This window comes from Hyla sarda, chromosome 3, assembly GCF_029499605.1.
Source record: "Hyla sarda isolate aHylSar1 chromosome 3, aHylSar1.hap1, whole genome shotgun sequence".
Classification (NCBI taxonomy): Eukaryota; Metazoa; Chordata; class Amphibia; order Anura; family Hylidae; genus Hyla; species Hyla sarda.
The window spans coordinates 134,733,562-134,753,112 of record NC_079191.1 but is presented as its reverse complement, the minus strand read 5'-3'; positions in this window follow the sequence as shown (position 1 = coordinate 134,753,112).

Below are 19,551 nucleotides of genomic sequence, written 5' to 3'. Positions count from 1 at the left end.
AAAACTGACACCAAGAAGGAAAAGTTGTTGAACTAAAAATAAATTGTATTGATAAGGACATTTTGAAAAATTGAAACAAAATATAAAAAAATTCCTCAATTTATTCAGTATTGAATGTGAGCACCATGCTCAGAAATACACTAACATGCCATGGCATTCTATCAATGAGGTTAGCATTGGTTGTCTAAGGAATTTTCTGCCATGCTTAATCCACTTGGGCAGTCAAACCATTAAAGGGAACCAATCATCAGATTTTACCCTATATAACGCTTGGCAAAGCGTTATATAGGGTAAAATCTTTTTTTTCACCATTCCCGGGGGATGCTCCTGCCCCCAGGGATGGTGAAGATATGAAGTTATAAACTAGTCATCGTCACCGCCGTAATTAGTCACCTGGGCGGGGAGCTCTTCTCACCTACTCCCGTTCTTTGGCCAGGAGCGACGCCCCCTCCGCTTGATTGATGGGCCGCGTCATTGTTCCGCTCACTGAAAAGACGGAGCAGAGTGATGAAGCGGCCCATCAATCAAGCGGAGGGGGCGTCGCTCCCGGCCGAAGAACGGGAGTAGGTGAGAAGAGCTCCCCGCCCAGGTGACTACTTACTAGTAGTTTATAACTTCATCTCTTCACCATCCCTGGGGGCAGGAGCGTCCCCCGGGGATGGTGAGGACAACAATTTTACCCTATATAACGCTTTGCCAAGCATTATATAGGGTAAAATCTGATGATTGGTTCCCGTTAAGAGCCATTGCTGGCAGTACCCTTTGCAATTGATACTACAGGTCATGGTAGTAAATTTAGAGACAGGAGGAAATAAACAAGGTATGATAATCAAGATGCTTCACTCATAGAATTATATTTAAATTGGGTCTATTCCCTTTTGGACAACATATTTTTATACCACATTGGGGTCCGGTCAATGGATACAAGAAACAGATAAAAGCTAAAATAGTAAAATAGATAAGACATTAATGGTATTGGTACCGAGTCACTTGGTCACTTGACTGACAAGGTCACCTTTTAGTTTGCTTGGCAAATATATTCTTTTGGAATATTGTACTTTTCTGTTTCTATCTTTTTATTGAAAGTTTTTTTCATTAATATTTTAAAGAGAACCAATGCAATCAATGAAAATACAATCATCAAGTCAACTGGATGTAGCAAGTGTCAATACACACATCATATTACATGAACAGAGAAATAACATATCTCAAATAGTACTGTAGGCTATGATATACTATCCTAAGGACATCTCTGACATATAATATAGGACCGAGGTCCAAGTGGTAGTATAGGTGCTATATAAAGTTAACCCAATCAAAACACAAAACAGAAGAGAAAATACAGAGAGGGAATGGGTGGGTGGAGGGGATACCTGCAAATATCAAGTGCTATGTTAAGGAACCATTAAAGCGTATGGTAAATTTGCCCATGTTTGCCAATTAGTTAAAATCTGTGTGTTACTATCTGTGTTGAACACTACTGCCCTTTCACTAAGATATGATTGTTGTAATAAAGCGAATAGCTCTGCTAGATTTGGTGGGGACGGTGATTTCCAATGTCTGGGAAAGATCAGTTTGGCCAAAACCTGAATTTTAGAGGTTATCGGTCGGAGAAGAGGAGGGATCTCAGCTATACCTATCAACAAAAGAGCCAGAGCTGGAGTCAAGGTGATGTGGTAACCACAAACGTCCCGTAGCAGAGTTTCCACAGAGTCCCAATATGGTTTCAAGAGTGGGCAAAACCACAAAACATGAGAGATAGTACCTATTTCCCCACAATGCCTCCAACAACATGGGGAGGCGTCAGGTTATATGTAGTGTAGTTTATCTAGGGTTAAGTACTATCTAAATCTTGTTTTAATAATATGGATTCAGTCCTCAGCACACCCCTATACAAAATAGTATTGGGTGGGTGTCTGTATTACCCAAAGAAAAAAGGGAGAATTTAGTACATATATATTTATTCCACAATAGAATATAATAAAATAAATTTATGAACTTAAAAATAAATCAAGCTTTTCCCGCAGGGCCCTACGGTAGTGCAATAAGATATTAAAATTCCAATGAATAAAACAAATCAGTATGACACTACAGAGCGGTATTCCCATAGATAAGACTAATGCTAGAATTGTAACACATATGGACACATATATTGACACACTCCTTGGTTTCAAGTTGTATATGATAGTGTGTCAAGAAAGTTACACCTGTAAAAAAATGCAATAAATGTCCTGTAAGAAAAAAAGATGTCCTATGAATAATGACAGTCTTAGAGATGGGATTATTCCTGTAGAAAGAGATTTGCAAATGTGCCTGTAAAAATAGTGCAATATAACCCATAGGAATGAGTAGAAAGTCCTACAATAAGTTCCAATATATATAGGCCGTTGAGGTCGGCAATATAGGTGGTACTGACACCAGTTTAATGGTACCGGTTGATCTACTCCATACTGGCAATACCTGTATAAGGAAATATATAGTTTTGGCACTGGTGTGCCGCTCACCGCACCACTGACGGGACAGATGGATGGTAGTCAGGTATGCTCTAGCCGGGGCGACGTGATGTTTGTACGATGTACAGCCGCTCTCTGCCGGCGAGCTCGGACTTGGCATCTGACGTTAGAGTCAGCTGACGGCAAGTCAGCTGACCAGGTACGGGAGCCGAGTTTCTGCTTGATAGCGTGGTCCGCTCTGGATTGTTGGTAAAGTGGAACTCCAACCGTTTTGAAGCAATGTTCCCACAATGGAGGGTTATATACCGGTCTTGGCTGGTTAGCAGCGGTACAAGAATTTGTGAAGTGAATAGACTAGGTAGCACTATAATAGTTCCTCCAGGTGCAATAATCCAAAAAACGCTTGAAAGCCGCAACTGTAGTGTAGACTGACACTAATGTACAAAGTCTCTAATTCAGTCAACAGACGGGTGTCAAAGCACAAATATAAACCCCTTCTTCAGTGGTGTATAAAAAACTGGACTGAGGGTCTGTTTTTATACCCTTACTAGGGTCACACCCACTGTCCAAACTAGAATAGATACAAGTTGTGGTATGGATCTTCTCCAAGATTTTACTAAACCATGTACTGGATTTTCTATTATTATACTCCTTAATGTGATGGTGGAAAAAATAAATAGTAGACATTTGTATTCCACATGGGAAAGGTACCAAAATGGGTATATACATAAATAATGTGTGTTAGTGAGATAACTGGACTAAAAAGTGATAATAATGAAATAATAATATAAAAAATATATATATAATAGTAATAATAAAAGTAAAAATAAACATTAAAGATAAATGATAATGAAAAATAAATATGAATAAAAATAAAAATAAAATAAATATAAATATAAAAATAAATGAAAATAAAAATGAAAATATGAAAAATAAAATGCGAATAAAAATAATAATAATAAAAATAAAAATGAGTGAAAATAAAATGAAATAAAATAAAAGTAAAAGAGAATAAATACAAATAAAATATACATATTTGAAAAATGTGTTGTGAATGTGCTAAAAACATGAATATAAATTAAGTGAAATAATGTATACAAATGAACATACAACATATCTCCTTTTTGCTAAATCTCCTACCTCCCCTATAGGAATCCAAATAGCTCCATATTTGAATTGAGGCCCTTTGGCTCCAGGCATTCAAACTCAAATATTTTTTGGCTCTCCATCCTCGACATTTTTATGAGAAAGCTGCCCTCTCTCCAATCCTTTCTCGCTACCTGTATCCCTACATACGACAAGCTTTTTGGGTCTCTATTGTGATATTGTGCAAAGTGATGTGATAGTGGATGTTTCTGGCATCCTTTTTTAATGTTATATATGTGCTCAGCTATGCGTACCTTTAAAGCTCTTTTAGTTCTGCCCACATATTGCGTGTGGCAACCACACTCTAAGAGGTATAGGACCCCCTTAGTTGAAAATGTGATTAAATCAGGAATCCTCCATCTGTAAGAAATTACAGTGGAGTTGACCTCCTGAATTTTTCTTGGTCCTTCCGTAGTGTGGCAGTTGGAACAAACAGCCTCCAACAAAGATAGGAAAGACCCAGTAAATACCATTTTGAACAATATTATCAATCTCAGTAATCACTAACTTACAGTGGGGCACCAGATTATCCATTAAACAAATTTGATACATTTATTGGACTAGAGAAGTTTACCCGTAACCTATGTTTGAAAAAATATTTTTTGAGACACCCCCTTGAACAATCCAAAACATCTTCCAAATATACCCACACAAATTGTAAACCTAAATCTTGGTTTTACCCTAAGACAGAATTTGGACCTGAACTTATGTCCTTTAAAAAATCAGTTGAACATGATCTGAGATCTCTCCAGTTTTCCAAACCGAAAACTTTCAATATATCATTAAAGGAGAAAAAAGCAATGCAGGAACTTCAGTCCTTACTAGATGTAACTATGCGCCCGGCAGATAAGGGTCGGAGCTGTTTAACTACAGAATACAAGTGATTATAATATAGAATGTCTGAGAGAGTTGAACGATTCAGTTACATATAAAAAATAGATTTAGATCCTACTACTCTTTATAGTTCACAGTTACATGATTTATGTAAAAAGGCTCTTGAGGATGGCGTTCTGACCGATGGTGAAGCTAAGTTCGTCCTGGGCACCCCAGAACGTTTACCAGTATTCTATTGTCTACCAAAAACACACAAAAATTAGCACAATCCACCCAGGAGACCGATCGTGTCTGGTATCGGCTCCATCATATCAAATCTATAACAATACGTCGATCGTTTCCTTCAGCCATTCGTTCACAAAACTGATTATTTAAAGGATACGACTCAAATTATTAGCTTATTAGACCACATGAACTGGTCATCAGATTATATTTTAGCTACTCTCGATGTAAGTTCATTATACACTATAATAGAGCACAATTCAGGCATTTCTGGTTTTTAGAGAAAGGTAATATCCAAAAAGAACAGATTGATTATTTTACAGAAGCAATATTATTTATATTAACACATAATTATTTCTATTTTGAGGAGATTTTTTATTTACAGTTAAAGGGAACGGCAATGGGCACCAGGTTCGCGCTGAGGTATGCTAACCGGTTCATGGCAGCATGGGAACAGGATACTATCACTCCTATACTCGGCGCGAACCTGGTGTTCTGGAGACGTTACATCGACAATATCATTTTAATTTGTAAAGGTGCCCAGGGCGAGCTGGAAGATTTCATCGTCGGTCTGAATGCCAACAACCAAAATGTAATATTTACTTCTACAATTTGCAAGGAGAAAATAGAATTTCTAGATTTGGAAATTTTCCCTTTGGATTCCAAATTACGGTGCAAAACTTTTATCAAACCCACAGCCCGTAATAGTTATATTCAATATAACAGTTGCCACCTACCAAGGTGGCTAATAAATGTCCCCAAGGGACAATACAGATGATTGAAGCGCAACTGTACCTCAGACGTTCATTTTCAGGAAGAAGCTTTAACTTTAACCACTCAATTTCTGGAGAAACAATATCCTGCACAAATACTGGAGAGATCTCTGAATCAAGTCAGGGACATGGATAGGACATCCTTCTTTATACCAAAAGAAAGGGATCAGGAGATCAGTGATCAACAACCCAAGTTAATTCTCCCATTTAACACAAACCACAAAAAAGTTGAACAGATAATTTTCAAACATTGGCACTTAGCACGTAGGGATAAAACAATAGGTGATCTGCTTCCCCCTAGGCCTCAAATAGTTTATAAAAAAGCACCAAATCTGGGATTAACTATAGCACCATCTATTAAGAAACCAAGTGTGAGCAAGAAATCACAAACCTGGATGTCTACCCAAGGTTTCTTCCGGTGTGGCAGTTGTTCCAACTGCCACACTAATGAAGGACCAATAAAAATTCAGGAGGTCAACTCCACTGTAAATTCTTACAGATGGAGGATTCCTGATTTAATCACGTGTTCAACTAAAGGGGTCCTATACCTCTTAGAGTGTGGTTGCCACAAGCAATATGTGGGCAGAACTAAAAGGGCTTTAAAGGTACACATAGCTGAGCACATATATAACATTAAAAAAGGATGCCCGAAACATCCACTATCACATCACTTTGCACAATATCACAATAGAAACCCAAAAAGCTTGTCGTATGTAGGGATGCAGGTAGTGAGAAAGGATTGGAGATGGGGCAGCTTTCTCATAAAAATGTCGAGGATGGAGAGCCAAAAAATATTTGAGTTTTAATGCCTGGAGCCAAAGGGCCTCAATTCAAATATGGAGCTATTTGGATTCCTATAGGGGAGGGAGGAGTTTTTGCAAAAAGGAGATATGTTGTATGTTCATTTGTATACATTATTTCACTTAATTTATATTCATGTTTTTAGCACATTCACAACACATTTTTCAAATATGTATATTTTATTTGTATTCTCTTTTACTTTTATTTTATTTCATTTTATTTTATTTTCACTCATTTTTATTTTCATTGTTATTTTTATTTGCATTTTATTTTCATATTTTTATTTTCATTTATTTTTATATTTACATTTATTTTTTATTTTTTATTTTTATTCATATTTATTTTTCATCACCATTTATCTTTAATGTTTATTTAAATTTTTACTTTTATTATTATTATTATTATTATATTTTTATTTATATCATTATTTCATTATTATCACTTTTTAGTCCAGTTATCTCACTAACACACATTATTTATGTATATACCCATTTTGGTACCTTTCCCATGTGGAATACAAATGTCTACTATTTATTTTTTCCACCATCACATTAAGGAGTATAATAATAGAAAATCCAGTACATGGTTTAGTAAAATCTTGGAGAGGATCCATACCACAACTTGTATCTATTCTAGTTTGGACAGTGGGTGTGACCCTAGTAAGGGTATAAAAACAGACCCTCAGTCCAGTTTTTTATACACCAATGAAGAAGGGGTTTATATTTGTGCTTTGACACCCCGAAACGCATCTGGTGACTGAATTAGAGACTTTGTACATTAGTGTCAGTCTACACTACAGTTGCGGCTTTCAAGCGTTTTTTGGATTATTGCACCTGGAGGAACTATTATAGTGCTACCTAGTCTATTCACTTCACGAATTCTTGTACCGCTGCTAACCAGCCAAGACCGGTATATAACCCTCTATTGTGGGAACATTGCGTGTTACTTTCTTGACACACTATCATATACAACTTGAAACCAAGGAGTGTGTCAATTTATGTGTCCATATGTGTTACAATTCTAGCATTAGTCTTATCTATGGGAATATCACTCTGTAGTGTCATACTGATTTGTTTTATTCATTGGAATTTTAATATCTTATTGCGCTACCGTAGGGCCCTGCGGGAAACGCTTGATTTATTTTTAAGTTCATAAATTTATTTTAATATATTCTATTGTGGAATAAATATATATGTACTAAGTTCTCCCTTTTTTCTTTGGGTAATACAGACACCCACCCAATACTATTTTGTATAGGGGAGTGCTGAGCACTGAATCCATATTATTGATTTATTTAGCAAATTTTTGTTCTCATAGGGTGAGAACTTTCAGTTAACCTTGCACTCTCAACTCTATGAGCTGCACAATATCTAAATACATATTTTACTAAATCTCGTTTTAACTACCGCTTTAAGTTGTGTGAAACAAGGCAGGGACCTGCTGGACCATTCAAATGGTTTACATCAGTCAGAGGTGGAGACAAGGCGAGAAAGGGGAAAAAGCGGAAAGAGATTCCAAGTGCTCCAGCAGGTTATATATGGGGCGTAGGCCTTTGTGGCCATGAAGAGCTATGTTATAAATATCCTTATTGTAAGCCCATTGGGTCTTAGTATAGGTGTGAAGAAAATGCCTGATTTGCAGGTATGTGTAGAAATCATGTCTCGGTAGTGAGTTTTCAAATGTATGTATGGTTCTATCCTGGAATAACTGAGTTATCGTGTTTAAGTCGTTTGCTATCCATAAAGTTAAGTCTAAGTTTGGAATAGCCCACATTAGGATATGTAATGGGGAACCAGGAGGAAAGTTGAATTGCGGGTTGCCCCTCGACTCTTGCAGAGACGACCAGCAACCCAGCCTGGCAAGTGTGAGGGGAGAAATAGTTGATGGAGGGTAAAGTTTCCATGGGGAAACAGTAAGGATTTGCTGTCTAAAGGGAAACAGTAATGCGTCTCTAATCTGACCCAGGGGGGAAGCAAATGGGGGTTCCAAAAAGTAATCAGTTGAGATATTAACATGGCTATATGGTATCTACGTCAATTGTTAAGGCCAATACCTCCTTTGTCTCTATGTCTACATAATAAAGTGAGTGAGACCCTTATTCTACCGCCTCTCCATATGTAGAATGACATGAGTTTAGTAGCAAGGCGAAAGAAGGAGGTCGGTAGGGGCATCGGTGATGATCTATAGAGATTTTGTAGTTTTTGGAGAACTAGCATCTTGAATGAGGCCACCCTTCCCAGCCAGGAAATTTGGTTTTTGCCTAAAATAGCTAAGTCATTTGCTATCGTCTGTAGGAAAGGCGTATAGTTACATTCGTACAACTTGGCAAAGTTGGGGGGTATGCGTACACCAAGATAGGTGATATGGTCAGATCTCTGGATCTTACATGGTTAAAATAACATCATCAGCGTAAAGTGATATCAGATGAGAAGTTTGTCCCACTGTTATGCCTTTGATCTCAGGGTTGTCCCTAAATGCCAAGGCCATTGGCTCCGTGCATAAAATGAATATTAGAGGAGAGATGGGGCAGCCCTGGCAGGTCCCATTGGTAATAGAAAATCTGTCAGATAATGTGCCATTGGTGAAAACTCGAGCATTTGGAGCTGAACATAAAGCTTGTTCTGCTCTCAAAATAGGTCCCTGAAATCCCATCTCCTGGAGCACCGAGAAGGCAAACCGCCAATGGATGCGATCAAATGACTTCACGTCGTCCAGGGAAAGGAAGATAGAGGGTGTCCCAGTCCTCTCCACATGGTAAAGAAGGTTTAACACCCTTCTGGTATTTTCATAGGCTTGCGGCCGCATACAAAACCCACCTGGTCGTTAGAAATTAGCTGAGGAAGCAGTGTTGCTATGCGGTTGTCTATTATGGATGCATAAAGCTTCACATCTACATTTACAGCGCTATAGGCCTGAAATTTTCAGGCCTATCCGCCGGTTTGCCGGGTTTGGGGAGCATGACTATCAACGCCTCCTGGTTCTCCCCTGGAATAGAGCCTGAAGTGATTGTTTCGTTAAAAAAGGCTAAGGCTTGTGGAGATAATACCGATGCAAAGGACTTGTAATAACAGGAGGAAAGTCTGTCCGGCCCCGGAGATTTGCCACCTGGCAGAGATTTAGTAACTGAAGTCAATTCATCCACCAAAGTATGTCGAGTTGGGAATTTGTGATTTGTGGTAAGTGATGGCGAGCTAAGAAGGAAGAGATATCTTTCTGAGTGGGTTGAAGGGTGTCAGTGTCTCGGGCTAAGTTATATGAATTTGAATAATAATCCTTAAAACTTTTAGCAATAGACTGGGGATGAAATAGATTATGGGATGAGGTAAGGTCCCAAAGGAAAGGGATTTGGGATTTGGTGTGTTTGGTCTTCAGTCTGGATGCTAAAAATCTGCCTGTTTGTTATCAAAGGCATGATATTGTGATTTCAATTTACCCAGTTTCCTGGCATAGTCATCAAAAAAGTGAGCATGTATTTTAGATCGTATGTGGCGTAACTGTTGGGCAAGTTGAGCTGTAGGGGAACTCTTGTCCTGGTCCTCCACCAATAGTGCAGTTAAACGCGCAGATCTCTCCTTTTTTAAAACATGGTCGAATTTGATAAAGGAACCCCTGCTTACTGCGTTATGGGCATTCCACACAGTAGTGGCTGATACTTTGGAGGTAGCATTGGAAGTAAAATAAGAAGAAAGGTCTGACTGCAGTTTTTCGTTCCATGTGTAATGTTGCAGTAAGTAATCATTACTGCGCCAGAGATATGAAGGTGGAGTGACATCTCTCTCACACACTTCTAGTAAGATAGGTTAGTGGTCCGACCATTTCCTAGGAGCTATGGTGGAGGTACTGACCAGGTCCAATAGTGGTCTGTCCACTAAAAAGAAATCAATTCTAGAATACCCGTTGGAGGCTGCTGAATAAAAGGTGATGTCCCTCTCATTGGCGTGAAGGATACGTCAGGTATCGTATACAGATTCTTGTGCAATTACAGGGTATATGGAGAAGGGACGTCCGGTTGCCAAGGAAGAGCGGTCAAAATCAGCATCAGGGACCGCATTAAAGTCCCCTGCTAGAAGCATGAGACCTTGCTGGTGTGTGTGCATAATTCTAAGGACTTTCCTCAAAAAGCGGACCTGCCTTCTATTAGGAGCATAAATCGACACAATCTTATATTTGACATTGTTAAGCAAACAATTTAACAGCACATATCTTCCTTGCTGGTCTACTACAGAAGCAATTAGCTGGAAGGCTACTGTGTTCTTGATAGCCACAAGAGTACCACGGGACTTAGACGTGTAATGTGAGTGGAATATGTGAAGGAAATTGGGGTTTTTAATCCAAAAAGCATCAGTGGACAGCAAATGCGTTTCCTGTACATATAAAATGTTGCAGAAAGTCAGTTTGGCCTCCGACCACAGGAACACTAGGAACACTAGTAGGAACACTTCTGCCATGCATTGAGGCCGTTGGCATGTAGAGATAATACCTTAAGTACCATTAATGGAACAAGTAAAGCATTTTAATGGTTTCCCACAGAAGTAGATCATGGACAGCATGTGGGCTCAAATGCAGGCAGTTGGTTGTAGAGGGTAGCAGGTATCTGAAAGATAAAGGAGAAAAGGAGGGGTAGGGGTGGGGTAAAACAAACAAACATAAAAGAGAAACAGTGCTCCTGGTAAACACCGGAGCAAAAAGTTCTGAAAAGGATGATGAGTAGGTGTCATCATTTCAGTTTTCGGGGTGAAAAAGTCTCATAATAAGCTGAGCTGCTGGTGTAGAAGTACTGGAACAAAGTTCATCAGTCTTCAGCGGTAGCCTCCTGAGTTTCCTCCGGCCCTCCTCCATTCTGGTTGTGATTTAGCAGGAGGAGATCTAGTTCTGGATTCAGGTAAGTCCACCGAGATGCTCCATGAGCAGAGCAGTTTTATCCTGTCTGTCACACTCCGAATGACATAGGAAGTTCCATCCCTCTGGATTATGAGGCAGGTTGGATAGCCCCATTTACAGAGCACTTTCTTATTTCTGAGTGCTGATGTAATGGGACCTAGTTGGCATCTAAGCTGCAAAGTTGCTGCGGATAAATCCATATACCAGGATATCATGTTAAAGCGGTCTGACAAAGCTGTACGGTCCCTCTATTTAGCCATCACTGCTTCTTTTATGTGAAAAAAGAGCACTCTAGCGAGGACATCTCTTGGTACATCATCTGACAGGTGTTTTGGTCGGGGCACTCTGTGTGCCCTGTCTAAAAGCAGGTCTTTGGGTGAAGCCTCAGGAAGAAGCGATCCCATAAGGTCTCCCAAACAGGTGAATAAGTCCTTGGCTGCAATGTTTTCCAGTATCCCCCTAAATTTTATGTTGTCATTCTCGAATGGTCGTCGAGGTCAGAAACTTTTGCTTTTAAATCAGAGAACTCAGCCTCTAGGTCATAATGGGCATCAATCAAATTGTTGTGAGATGCTGCAAATTCTGACATCTTTTGTTCAGCATGATCCACTCTAATCTCCACATCTTGTATTGCAGAGCGGAGAGGCTGGATAGATTGAGCCAGGTGAGTGGTTATAGAAGAGTTAAGCAGAAGTAACATGCGTTTTAAAGATACCTCAGTCACAGGGACCTCTGCTGCTGGAATCGAGCCAAACAGGTCGACTGTCGGAGACAGGGTGTCTTCAGGGTCAGCACAGGGGTTATCATCTTTTTCCCCGTCAGATGCCTCCAGTCTTTGGCGTTGCTTCACAGGGCTTGTGGAAGCAGGAGAGCTTGGGGCTGAGGCACAGGCGCCATGATGGTGCTGACAGGCGTGGGTAGAAAAGGGGCTGTCCCACCTCATGGCTCCCATGCTGTGCCCTGTGGTTGTTGGCATCTCTTAATGGCTCCGGCAGTGGGAGATGGGGATGAACGTGCGCTCGGGGAGGAAGGAGCAGCGCCATCTTGGAACTGGAGCCTGCCCGGTGGAGCATAGAAATCAGTAAGTTTCTTGAGTTTGTTACCCACTTTACCTCTCCTTCTTGTAGATTTCATGTGGTGTCGGTGACCTTTCCTTCTTGTAGATTTCTTGTGGTGTCGGTATCGAGGCTCAAGTCGCTATTGTAGATGCTTGTAGCCGGAGCTCCGAGATCAGGCAGCCATCTTGCTCCACGGCCAAGCCACGCCCCGGCATATTGTACTTTTATTGTTATGTCTTATATGTTGCAGTCATCAGTAACATCATACAATCATTCTTTCTTGGTCTTACACAACCAAGGTGACCTTGTCAGTAATGTGACCCAGTACCAATACCGTTCATGTCCTATTTATTTTGGTTTGTATCTGTTTATTGTATCCCTTCACTTGACAAAGATCCTGGTGTAGGGTAGAAACACATTATGAAATTTGTAATAAACCCAGTTTTAAATATTATTCTATGGGAGAAGTGCCTTTATCATTTCCTCCTGTCTTTGATTACATACCGGCATGCAATCGCAAAAAACAGGCAGGCAGAGAGGCTGCTGTTCCAGCAATAGGTGAGTCTACATGTTCTTCAAGGTGTTATGTTCTGAGTGCAACCCCCTTTGGTAAGTGCCATCTTACCTGCGCATTTGTCCTCAGTCCAGAAGTGCTACACTAGAGGCACAACCTCTATCTTTTAGGTGTTTATGGTAGCAAGATTAGCTCAATCAGGCTGCTCAGTAGCACAAGCAACATGTGACTTGGTGTCATATTGAAAAGCAGCTCGCAGGACACTTCGGGGACAGGCCGTACCACTGGTTTCACGACCAAATAAATGTTACAAAAAAAAAATACAAAAAAAAAGTACACGCCAATGGATAAATGGACCAGAGAAGTCTGACGTGATTTGAGGTTTTCTCACTTGTCTATAATTAAGAGAGATGCCTCGAAATGTCTTAGACCATTCTTTTCCTGTTTCCTGGTATGATGTACCGATTTTAATATGAGATAAATGAAGAAAGATTTTATAACTTCACTCAGTGTTGACATTTTACAATTTATATGTAGCTTGACTAGGACATCTGCACTTGTGGCTGATTTATGCTGTCATCATACATTGAACCAAATGAGCTCCTTATTCTATTACCATAGCAGCCTGTACCTGGTTTTTACAAAGGTTTAAATAGTTAGAGATGAGTGAATTTTCCGCCGTGAGGCTACCACCTGTTCAAGCTACTGCCGTTCAATCAGAGCCCCCGCCCCCCCTCCCTCCCGACCGTCTTGTGTGGAACTGCAAATGTTTCATTTGATCAGTTGTTGTTCATTGTTATCGCTCCAACCTGTTTCATTGGATTCTTGTGGAGAGAGAGGAGAGGAGTGAATTTAAAAAACAATTTGATTCATCCGATTTGATTCGCGCATCTCCATTAAAGGGGTACTCCTGTGGAAAACTTTTATTTAACCCCTTAACGACGAAGGACGTATATTTACGTCCTCCGCCGGCTCCCGCGATTTGCCGCGGGGACCCCGCGTCTTATCTGGTCGGTCCCGGCGGCTATCAACGGCCAGGACCCGCGGCTAATACAGGACATCACCAATCGCGGTGATGCCCTGTATTAACCCTTCAGACGCGTCGATCAAAGCTTACCGCCGCGTCTGAAATGAAAGTGGAAGTATCCCGGCTGCTCAGTCGGGCTGTTCGGGACAGCCACGGTGAAATCCCGAACAGCTTACAGGACACTGGGAGAGCCCTTACCTGCCTCCTCGGTGTCCGATCGGCGAATGACTGCTCCGTGCCTGAGATACAGCAACGGAGCAGTCAAGCACCGATAACCTTGATCACAGGCGTGTGAAGACATGCCAGTGATCTGTGTAAAAGATCAGTGCATGTAATGTTATATGTCTCTGTGGGGGCTATAACATTGCAAAAATAAAGTAAAAATAAAGTGTTAATAAAGATCATTCAACCCTTTCCCTAATAAAAGTTTGAATCACCCCCCTTTTCCCATAAAAAAAATAAAACAGTGTAAATAAAAATAAACATATGTGGTATCGCCGCGTGCGTAAATGTCCGAACTATAAAAACATATCACTAATTAAACCGCACGGTCAATGGCTTACATGTAAAAAAAATTCCAAAGTCCAAAAAAGCTTATTTTTGGTCACTTTTATACCATTAAAAAATTAATATAAAGTGATCAAAAAGTCCAATAAAAACTAAAATGGTACCGATAAAAACTTCAGATCACGGCGCAAAAAATGAGCCCTCATACCACGCTGTATGTGGAAAAATACAAAAGTTATAGGGGTCAGAAGAGGACATTTTTTAACGTATATGTAACACTCACGTTTCTGAAGACAGGAACTCCGTTGTATGTGGATCCGCTGGACCTGTGTGGCAGATGACTTGGACCGTGTCAGGGAACAGAGTCTAAGGTGCCGCTGTTCTTCACCAGAGCCCGCCGCAAAGCAGGATGGGCTTGCTGCTGCAGGCGACACCCAGGTCGTAACCCCCGGCAACGGCTCGACCACACAGGCGGCTGAGGAGATGCGAAGCACAGAAGGAATGAGACAACTCGTAGTCAGGATAGCTGTAGTTCAGGGCAGGCGTAGTCGGGACGTAGCAGAAGTTCAGTAGGCAGGCGGCAGAGAAGCAAGGTCAAGGCCACAAGAGCAGGAGATCTGGTACACGGCAAGGCAATACAAAGGAACGCTTTCTATAGGGCACAAGGCAACAAAGATCCGGCAGAGAACTGAGGAGGGTGGAGGAATTTATCAACAAGACACAGGTGGTTACACTAATGAGTGTACTGGCCCTTTAAATCTTAAAACTCCGGCGCGCGCATGCCCTAAGGGACGGGGACACATGCACCGGAGCAGAGAGGTGGAAGCAGAGTCAGGGGAAACACCCGGAGAGTGACGGACTGGGGCTCGCATGCGGGTGCATCCCGCAGTGCGAGTCACAGCCCCGTCGGCAGCAGAAGGTAAGGGGATCATGCACTCACGGCCAGCATGTGAGGCCGGAGCGCATACCGTAACAGTATAAATTTTCCTGCATGTAGTTATGATTTTTCCAGAAGTATGACAAAATGAAACCTATATAAGTAGGGTAACATTTTAACCGTATGGACCTACATAATAATGATAAGGTGTCATTTTTACCAAAATATGCACTGCCTAGAAACGGAAGACTCCAAAAATTAAAAAATGGCGTTTTTTTCGATTTTGTCGCACAATGATTTTTTTTTCCATTTCACCGTGAATATTTGGGTAAAATGACTAATGTCACTGCAAAGTAGAATTGGTGATGCAAAAAATAAGCCATAATATGGATTTATAGGTGGAAAATTGAAAGGGTTATGATTTTTAAAAGGTAAGGAGGAAAAAACGAAAGTGCAAAAACTGAAAAACCCTGCGACCTTAAGGGGCTAAATCAACTGGTGCCAGAAAGATGAACAGATATGTAAATCACTTCTATTAAAAAATCTTAATCCTTCCTGTACTTTTTAGCGGCCGTATACTAAAGAGAAATCCAAAAAAGAAATGCATTTCCTCTGATGTCATGACCACAGTGCTCTCTGCTGGCCTCTACTGTCCATTTTAGGAACTGTCCAGAGCAGAATATGTTTGCTATGGGGATTTTCTCCTACTCTGGACAGTTGCTAAAATGGACAGCAGAGGTCAGCAGAGAGCACTGTGGTCTTGACATCAGAGGAAATGCATTTCTTTTTTTGGATTTCTCTTTAGTATACAGCCCCTAAAAAGTACTGGAAGGGTTAAGATTTTTTAATAGAAGTGATTTACAAATCTGTTTAACTTTCTGGCACCAGTTGATTTAAAAAAAAAAGTTTTCCACGGGAGTACCCCTTTAACCCCTTAACCCCTTAAAGACCCAGCCCAAATATACCTTAAGGACCCAGCCATTTTTTGAACATATGACCACTGTTACTTCAAGCATTAATAACTCTGGGATGCTTTTACCTTTCATTCTGATTCCGATTTAGTTTTTTCGTGACATATTCTACTTTATGTTAGTGGTAAAATTTTGTCGATACTTGCATAATTTCTTGGTGAAAAATTCCAAAATTTGATGAAAAAATTTTAAATTTAGCATTTTTTTAACTTTGAAGCTTTCTGCTTATAAGGAAAATGGATATTCCAAATAAATTATACATTGATTCACATATACAATATGTCTACTTTATATTTGCATCATAAAGTTGACAAGTTTTTAATTTTGGAAGACATCAGAGGGCTTCAAAGTTCAGCAGCAATTTTCAAAATTTTCACAAAATTTTTCGAAATCGGAATTTTTCAGGGACCAGTTCAGTTTTGAAGTGGATTTCAAGGGCCTTCATATTTGAAATACCCCACAAATGACCCCATTATAAAAACTGCACCCCTCAAAGTATTCAAAATGACATTCAGTAAGTGTGTTAACCCTTTAGGTGTTTCACAGGAATAGCAGCAAAGTGAAGGAGAAAATTCAAAATCTTCCTTTTTTGCACTCGCATGTTCTTGTAGAAACAGTTTTTGAATTTTTACAAGTGGTAATAGGAGAAAAAGCCCCCAAAATTTGTAACCCAATTTCTCTCGAGTAAGGAAATACCTCATATGTGTATGTCAAGTGTTTGGCGGGCGCAGTAGAGGGCAAAGAAGGGAAGGAGCGACAATGGGATTTTGGAGAGTGAATTTTTCTGAAATGGTTTTTGGGGGGCATGTCACATTTAGAAAGCCCCTATGGTGCCAGAACAGCAGAAAACACCACATACTATTTTGGAAACTACACCCCTCAAGGCACGTAACAAGGGGTCCAGTTAGCCTTAACACCCCACAGGTGTTTGACAACTTTTCGTTAAAATCGGATGTGTAAATGGTAAAAAAAAATTCACACTTAAGTGCAGTTTTTCCCCCAAATTTGCCATTTTCACAAAGGGTAATTTGCCATTTTCAGGAGAAAATGTCCCCCCAAATTTGTAACCCCATCTCTTCTGAGTATGGAAATACCCCATGTTAGGATGTAAAATGCTTTGCGGGCGAACTATAATGCTCAGAAGAGAAGGAGTCACATTTGGCTTTTTGAAAGCAACTTTTACTGAAATGTTTTTTTGGGGGCATGTCACATTTAGGAAGCCCCTGTGTGTATGTCAAGTGTTCGGCGGGCGCAGTAGAGGGCAAAGAAGGGAAGGAGCGACAATGGGATTTTGGAGAGTGAATTTTTCTGAAATGGTTTTTGGGGGGCATGTCACATTTAGAAAGCCCCTATGGTGCCAGAACAGCAAAAATACCCACATGGAATACTATTTTGGAAACTACACCCCTCAAGGAACGTAACAAGTCATCCGCTGAGCCTTAACACCCCACAGGCGTTTCACGACTTTTCGTTAAAGTTGGATGTGTAAATGAAAAAAAATTTTTTTTTTTACTAAAATGCATTTTTCCCCCTAAATTTTACATTTTTACAAGGGGTAATGGGAGAAAATGACCCCTAAAATTTGTAACCCCATGTCTTCTGAGTATGGAAATACCCCATGTTAGGACATAAAATGCTCTGCTGGCGAACTACAATGCTCAGAAGAGGAGGAGCGCCATTGAGCTTTTGGAAAGAGAATTCGTTTGGAATGGTAGTCAGGGGCCATGTGCGTTTACAAAGCCCCCTGTGGTGCCAGAACAGTGGACCCCCCCACATGTGACCCCGTTTTGGAAACTACACCCCTCACAGAATTTAATAAGGGGTGCAGTGAGTATTTACACCCCACAGATCTTTGGAACAGTGGGCTGTGCAAATGAAAAATGTAATTTTTCATTTGTACGGACCACTGTTCCAAAAATCTGTCAGACACCTGTGGGGCGTAAATTCTCAATGTACCCCTTATTACATTACGTGAGGGGTGTAGTTTCCAAAATGGGGTCACATGTGTCGGGGGTCCATTGTTCTGGCACTATGGGGCTTTGTAAACACATGTGGCCTTATATTCCGGACAAATCTTCTCTACAAAATCCCAATGGCGCTCCTTCTCTTCTGAGCATTGTAGTTTGCCCGCAGAGCACTTTAAATTCACATATGGGGTATATGGGGTTACAAATTTGGGGGGGGGCTTTTTTCCTATTTTCCCTTGTGAAAATGAAAAATTTAGGGTAACACCAGCATATTAGTGAAAAAATATAACTTTTTTTTCATTTTCCCATCCAACTTTAATAAAAATTCGTCAAACATCTGTGGGGTGTTCAGGCTCATTATATCCCTTGTCACGTTCGGTGAGGGGTGTAGTTTCCAAAATGGGGTCACATATCGGTATTTTTTTTTTTTTTGCGTTTGTCAGAACCGCTGTTATATCAGCCAACCCTGTGCAAATCACCAATTTACGGTGAACATCCTGCTAGGAGTTTGCGCTGCGGCGAAAAATTTGCCGCAGCCCAAACTTGAAGCAGGAAATTTACTGTAAACCTGTCCGTGTGAATGTACCCTGTACATTCACATGGGGGGGGGGGACCTCCAGCTGTTTCAAAACTACAACTCCCAGCATGTACTGACAGACCGTGCATGCTGGGAGTTGTACTTTTGCAACAGCTGGAGGCACACTGGTTGGAAAACCTTCAGTTAGGTTCTGTTACCTAACTCAGTATTTTCCAACCAGTGTGCCTCCAGCTGTTGCAAAACTACAACTCCCAGCATGTACTGATCGCCGAAGGGCATGCTGGAAGATGTAGTTATGCAACGGGAGGTACCCAACTACAACTCCCAGCATGCCGAGACAGCTGTTTGCTTTCTGGGCATGCTGGGATTTGCCATTTTGCAACATCTGGAGAGCTACAGTTTTTAGACCAGTGCACAGTGATCTCCAAACTGTGGACCTCCAGATGTTGCAAAACTACAACTCCCAGCATGCCCAGACAACAAACAGCTATGTGGGCATGCTAGGAGTTGTAGTTTTGCAAGATCTGGAGGGATATAGTTTAGAGACCACTGTATAGTGGTCTCAAACTGCAGCCCTCCAGCTGTTGCAAAACTACATATTCAAGCATGCGCAAACAACAGTCTGGGCATGCTGGGAGTTGTAGTTTTGCAACATCTGGAGGGCTACAGTTAGAGACCACAGTCTCAGACTGTAGCCCCCTAGATCAACTTACCGGCTTCCGTAGGATCCCGGGAGCTGTCCTCTTCTGACGCAGGTCACGCCGCCCGCCGATCAACGTCACCGCAGCCTCCAGACGGGTAAGTGGACGTCGGCGCCCGGTCCCCTTTGGTTCCCCGTTCTGCCCCGCCTATTGTGGGTGGGCAGGACGGGGAAAATGAAAATTAATCCCCCTGCCCCCGGTCTGCTATTGGTCGTCGCCTCTAACGATCAATAGCAGACCAATAGCAGGGATAGGAGGGGTGGCAACCCTGCCACCTCACT